Source organism: Bufo gargarizans, chromosome 2 (assembly GCF_014858855.1).
Source record: "Bufo gargarizans isolate SCDJY-AF-19 chromosome 2, ASM1485885v1, whole genome shotgun sequence".
NCBI classification, from domain to species: Eukaryota; Metazoa; Chordata; class Amphibia; order Anura; family Bufonidae; genus Bufo; species Bufo gargarizans.
The window spans coordinates 583,774,895-583,782,350 of NC_058081.1; positions in this window are offsets into that span (position 1 = coordinate 583,774,895).

The window sequence follows — 7,456 nt, forward strand, 5'->3', positions numbered from 1 at the left end:
AGAGCTGCAATATACCTGCTTCCACAAAATACTGATTAAGGGGATTTATATACCTGTTTCCACCAAATATTTATTGAGGCCTGCGATATACCTGCTTCCACAAAATATTGATTAAGGGGATTGATATAACTGCTTCCACCAAATATTGATTGAGGCCTGTGAGATACCTGCTTCCACAATGTATTGATTAAGGGCTTTGATATACCTGCTTCCACAAAATATTGATTGAGGCCTGCGATATACCTGCTTCCACAAAATACTGATTAAGGGGTTTGATATACCTGTTTCCACCAAATATTGATTGAGGCCTGCGATATATCCTGCTTCCACAAAATACTGATTAATGGGATTGATATACCTGCTTCCACCAAATATTGATGGAGGCCTGCGATATACCTGCTTCCACAAAATACTGATTGAGGGCTGCGATATACCTACTTCCACAAAATACTGATTAAGGGGATTGATATACCTGTTTCCACCAAATATTTATTCAGGCCTGCGATATACCTGCTTCCACAAAATTCTGATTAAGGGGATTGACATACCCGTTTCCACCAAATATTGATTGAGGCCTGCGATATACCTGCTTCCACAAAATACTGATTAAGGGCTTTGATATACCTGCTTCCACAAAATATTGATTGAGGCCTGCGATATACCTGCTTCCACAAAATACTGATTAAGGGGTTTGATATACCTGTTTCCACCAAATATTGATTGAGGCCTGCGATATACCTGCTTCCACAAAATACTGATTAATGGGATTGATATACCTGCTTCCACCAAATATTGATGGAGGCCTACGATATACCTGCTTCCACAAAATACTGATTGAGGGCTGCAATATACCTACTTCCACAAAATACTGATTAAGGGGATTGATATACCTGCTTCCAGCAAATATTGATTGAGGCCTGCGATATACCTGCTTCCACAAAATACTGATTAAGGGGTTTGATATACCTGCTTCCACAAAATATTGATTGAGGCCTGCGATATACCTGCTTCCACAAAATATTGATTAAGGGGATTGATATACCTGCTTCCACAAAATATTGATTGAGGGCTGCAATATACCTGCTTCCACAACGTACTGATTAAGGGGATTGATATGCCTGCTTCTACCAAATATTGATTGAGGCCTGTGAGATACCTGCTTCCATAAAATACACATTAAGGGGTTTGATATACCTGCTTCCACAAAATATTGATTGAGGCCTGCGATATACCTGCTTCCATAAATATTGCTCTTCTCTAGGGCACAGGGTCATTTTGAAAATGACTCGCAGAGGAAGAGGCAGGCCGTTCCGCAGGGGTGGTAGGGGTTGGGCAGGTGCACCAGGCCGACGCCTAATTGGGAAGTGGGAGAAGGAGCATGTGATTACTTGAAAGGATGCACCAGAGTTGGTTGAGTGGCTCATTCAGCCTTCCGCTTCTGCACTCTCCTCATCCTCTGTATCTGCACCCTCCTCACTCTCTGCTGTGTGCACCCCCAAAGACACCACCACCATAGCCCTTCCACTCGAGTCAGAGGAATTATTTTCCCATCTATTCCCAGACCTTACCGATGCACAGCCATTCTTGAGATCAGATGAGAAAGAGGAGGTAGCAACGGCCGCTACCCAGCGGTCTGACGACAGTACCAACATCAACCCAAATAGGGAGGTCCCTGCTGTTGCTGCCTAATTCGAGATCTCGAATGTCAGTGGTGGTGAAAGTGACAATGATGACATGTCGATGGACTTCACATGGGTGCCTACTAGAGAGGAAGAGTAGGGGAGTTCAGAGGGAGAGACAGAGCAGCAGAGAGGGAGGAGAAGCAGGCAGAGATCGCAGGGCACAGGAGGCCTTTCGAAAATTTGTGGCCATTGGTACACCGCAATGGAAGGTCCCCAGAAGGAAATATTTCTCCCAGAAGGGCATCCCAGAGCTATATGGCCACGTTCAGCGGCAAGTGAATTTATCTCTGGCACACAGTGGACAGGGAAGGTACATAACTTTTACTGCCCACTGGGTGAACCTTCTGATGGTCGCCAAGCATGTAACCCGTGGCCCCCGTGTGGATTTGGTGTTATGGCCACGGATTGCATGCAGGCCTGCCTCTTCTTCTCCTCCTCCTACTCCATCCTCCGTCTCCTCCTCGGCTGACTCCTCCTTTTCCACTGCGACCGCCTCTTCCGCTGCGCCCCCAAGCTCCCCAGAACCTATTCGACGTGCCAGGTGAGACGTTGCCATGCTGTGCTGTGGCTGTTGTGCCTGGAAGCCAAGAGCCACACCGGTCCTGCACTGCTTTCAGCTCTGCGGTCACAGGCCGATCAGTAGCTAACCCAGCTCAATTTGACAGTTGGTAAAGTAGTGTGTGACAATGTTGCCAATCTGCCTAGCGCGCTGAAACAGGGCAAAATGACACACGTGCCGTGTATGGCACACATCTTGAACTTAGTCGTGCAGCAATTCATTGCCAAATACCCCGGGGTCCAGGACGTCTGGCAGCAGGCCAGGAAAATCTCTGGCCATTTTAGAAGATCTTACACAGCCATGGCTCGCTGACGTTCATCGGCGACACCACCTGCCCATCAGAAGTCTGATTTGTGACTGCCCGATGCGCTGGAACTCCACCTTGTATATGCTTGATAGGCTGCTCCAGCAGCAATGTGCCGTTAATGACTACCTGTATGAACTCTGCAGCAGGGGAGCTTGGTTTCTTTTCACCTCCCCAGTGGCTGCTCATGCGGGACACATGTAGACTTCTGCAGCCATTTGATGAGATCACCAAACTAGTCAGTCGCAGCCAGGGTGCCATCAGTGACATTGTACCTCACGCCTTCTTTCTTTAGCGTGCATTGCGTCATGTCATTGATCAAGCCGTCGAGGAGCATGAGCAGGAAGATGAGGAAGTCGCAATGCTGAATGAATTCCCAGGGAAGGCTACTCCATCTGAGAGAAGTCAGCAGGAGTCTGAAGAGAAGTCAGAGGAGGATGGTGGCTGGGGGGAGGAGGAGAAGGAGCAAGAAAAGCCGGTTTTGAGGGGGACTTTAAACTTTTCGGGGATCCCTGGTGTTGTCCGTGGCTGGGGGGAGGAGACCGATGACAACATTCTCCTGGGCGATGAGCAGGAGCCAGGGCACTCCACCGCTTCCAATTTAGTGCATATGGGGCCCTTCATGTTCCAGTGTTTGAAGAGGGACCCCCGTATACCCCCGTATAAAAAGCATAAAGGGAAAGGACCAGTACTGGGTGGCAACGTACTTAGACTCCGGTAAAAACACAAAATGGCAGACATGTTACAGCATCACAGAGGGCTGACAGAATGCAGCATTTCCAGGCCTTGCTGCGAGAGATGCAGCATTATTCCGTGGGGGCACTGGCAGAGGAATTTCCACCCACAGCGAAACTAGCTATAGGGGTCGCAGCGGTCGCAATTGCGACCGGGCCCTTAGGTCAGGGGGGCCCACGGGGCCCTCCAGGAGAGACAGAGTCCCAGTAAACAATGAAAGCGCTGCTTCAGAACTGTCTGCAGGCAGCGCTAGTGATTTACATACAATTTCGGCTAAGTTCACATAGTGGTGGGGGCAGAGGCAGAGCGTGTGTACATGCAGGCACATTAAGGAGAGGGCGTGGCTCCGCTCCCGTTGTTAGTGTGTGGTAGAGTTGTGAGCCGGACGTCGATGTGAAGCTGTGCATGCCTGCTGCAGGGAGTGAGTGAGGTGAGGCGGCGTGACCAGCAGAGCTCTACAGAGCAATGGTGCTGGGTGGGAAGGAATGGGGACTGACTGGGAGATACCAGCACAGCAGCCAGCATGAGTGGAGGCTTGACTGATGTGGAAGGGTCGGCCACTCCTGCTACAGGCTGGTAGGGCCAGGGGCCCAGTACCTAGTTGCTAGTAGTCTGTGTATAAACTAGCCAGTTTCTACTGGTTTCCCCAGATTGGGATGGCTTGGGATGGGGCTGGGTTCTACTTGCACTGGGTGAGTGACACTGCTGTAATGTGGCTGTACAGCATGTCACCTCAGTTTGGGGGGTACACTGCCACTACCTTGCCTCCTGATGTATCCCCGTTTTAGATTTGACTTGAAGGGATTCTGTCACCTCTCCTAACTCAAAATCGGATTTTATAGCAGTCATGCACCACAGCTTACCTTGAATCAGCTGTTCTCTTCTATCTTGTAATCCGTCCAGTAGTTTAGGAGAAAAACGACTTTTAAGATTATGCAAAATAGCCCTGAAGGTGCCCAGAGGGGCGTTATGTTCCCCTTAGTGTGCCCAGTAACGCCCCTCTTACAGTGCCCAAAACGCCTTCCTTCAGAATGCCTAACCGCCCACAGCCTCTCATCCCTCTCCTCCCCCTCCCTCACGTCCGAGAGAAGTCTCGCGCAGACGCAGTACCCACTGAGGGCTGCGCCAGTGCTATCTGCAGGAGACTGAGGGCAGGAGCTTCATCGTCGTCGCTGGGCTCGGCACATGCCCAGTGATGAGGATGAAGCTCCTGCCCTCAGTCTCCTGCAGATCGCACTGGGCGCAGCCCTCAGTGGGTACTGCGTCTGCGCGAGACTTCGCAGCTGTACATGCACTTATTGCATTAAAATGTATTTTCTCGGTGAGATTTTAGTTCTGCCATTGGGCATGGTGGGCGTGCAGGGGTCTGGTGGTGTTAGGAAATGGTATTGAGGTAAGGGGGGGCCCAAACTGAACTCTTGCACCAGGGCCCATGAGCCTATAGCTACGCCCCTGCACTTCGGATATGAGATCATTCTTGCACCCAACCCATCGACAGCCGTCTTCCGGATCCAGCTTCAGGGAACGCCTAGACAGGTGTCCGACTACATCAGGTTAACGGCCAATGTGGACGCTCTGAGAAGCGAGGAACCCCTGGACTACTGGGTTTGCAGGCTTGACCTGTGGCCACAGCTGGCACAATTTGCCATGGAACTTTTGACTTGCCCCTCGTCGAGTGTCCTGTCTGAAAGGGGAGATCGTGACCAATAAGCGCACTTGCCTAGCTCACGAGAGTGTGGACTACCTCACATTTCTAAAAATGAATGAGGCATGGATCTCTGAGGAATTCAACACCTGTGATGACCACATGTAATTGAATTTTCTCATGCCAGCCCACACATATCCACCATCACCAGGAACAAAGAATGGTCCTTGTCTTATGTATATACAGCGGCATAAAATGCCTCATTTTTGGGGCCTGTACTCCCGTGGCCTACAGTAAAATTTGTATCCAGTGACCACCTAATGTACCTCCAGCCACATCATCACAAGTTCTTTTCTGTCAGGTGAATACCAAATTTTTGGGGCCTGTACTCCCGTGGCATACAGTAAAATTTGTATCCAGTGACCGCCTAATGTGCCTCCAGCCACATCATCACAAGTTCTTTTCTGTCAGGTGAATGCCTAATTTTTGGGGCCTGTACAGCGCCTCCGCAGTACCAGGGCATGGGTAAGGTAAAATTACAGTGAGCGTTGACTCATGGACACCGAGAGTGCGCTCTCAGGGGTAAGGAGATCTGACGGTCTTTTGTCTAAGGAGATTTTACAATCCGCGCATGCGCAGTGTGAGGGTATTTAACAAGACAAAAGACCGTCAGATCTCCTTACCCCTGAGAGCGCACGTGCAGTTGGGTGTACGCGTGGTGTCCGTGCACACATCCATGAGTCAATGCTCACTGTAATTTTACCTTACCCATGCCCTGGTACTGCGCTTGCGCGGAGGCACACACCCCTGGCAATCACGTGGGGTAAGGGAATTTGACGACAGGTGGGCACAGTGTATGGCAGCGTCATGGCAGTGTATGGCGGCGTCAGGTGGGCGCAGTGTATGGCGGTGTCAGGTGGGCGCAGTGTATGGCAGCATCAGGTGGGTGCAGTGTATGGCGGCATCAAGTAGGCCCTGTGTATGGTGATGTCAGGTAGGGGCAGTGTATGGTGGCGTCAGTTGGGCGCAGTGTATGGCAGCGTCATTGCTGTGTATGGTGGCGTCAGGTGGGCACAGTATATGGCGGCGTAAGGTGGGTGCAGTGTATGGCAGCGTCAGGTGGGCGCAGTGTATTGCTGCTTCAGGTGGGTGCAGTGTATGGCAGCATCAGGGGGGCGCTGTGTGTGGCAGCGTCAGGTGGGCGCAGTGTATAGTGGCGTCAGGTGGGCACAGTGTATGGCAGCGTCAGGAAGGCACAGTGTATGGCAGCGTCAGGAGGGTGCAGTGTATGGCAGCGTCAGGAAGGCGCAGTGCATGGCAGCGTCAGGTGGGCGCTGTGTATGGCAGTAGTGGTCTTATGTTTAATGTATGATGTTGAATAAATGTAAAATTTCTACTCCTTCTCGGCTAAAAATACTCCTCAAAATTGTTAAGAGGAGTATTTTCACTCTTCTGGAAAAAATGGAGTGCGACCTCTGGGCAGCACGCTCTGCTGGTTTCCCAAGTCCAGACCCTCCCTGTCTTACCAGTCCATCCAGGCTCCCAGGCACGCAGCATAGCGATTAGCTCTCTCTCTCGGGCACCGCTGCACTGCACACTGGCCAATCAGCATTTAGCAGTGCAAAGCTCTGGCGCAGGAGGTCGCGGTGAGGAAATCACGATCTCCTGCACCGCTTTACTGCCTCATAGGCTTCAGGTCACTATCCTGAAACCTATGAGGCTGAATGGAGGGGACGGGAGCCATAGGCTCCTATGACCCACATTTAAAGTCCTGCTGCCTGGTGCCCCCTGCAATTTTGCGCCCGGACCAACAGCCCACCTGCCACCCCCCCTACGCTACGCCAATGGGCGGCAGTATTACTCTGCAAGATGATTGTTAAGAAGCATTTATACAAGTGTTCGTTAGAGATTATCTGCTGAAAAATTTTTTGCTGTGTAATACAAGCTTTAGCCTCAGGTGGGACCATGGCCTCTGCAACCCTACTAGAGGACCTTTGATTTCCTCACAGAACTGCAGTTGGCTGTGTACCTGACCGCCTTGTCTTAGCCTACACCATTTGTCCAAAATGTCCACTGCCATTAGTTTCAGTGCTAGTGAATAGTGATGAGCGGCATAGGCAATATTCGTTTTCGTGATATTTCGTGAACTTTTCACATAATATTCGCAATAAATTTGCGAAGTCTGGAATTCGTGATCTCAAGTCATTATTTTCGCGATTGTGGAAATCAGCACTAATGATGAGCATATTTTTTGTGCAATACATGCAACTTCACATTTTATCAGGTCTGAGTAGATATTACTGATTGGTGCACTAAGTATTGTTGTGAACTTGTACATCACAGCACTATGTCTGGAGCATGTATGTATGGACAGCAGAGAAACAGTAATTCCTATCACACTACCTAACACCCTGCACTGGAACCTATCAGCTACACTATATCACTATCTAACCTACACTGACTATCTCCCACTATCTGTATTATATATATGAGCTAACTAATTATCTAATGTAATTGAATAAGGATCCAGA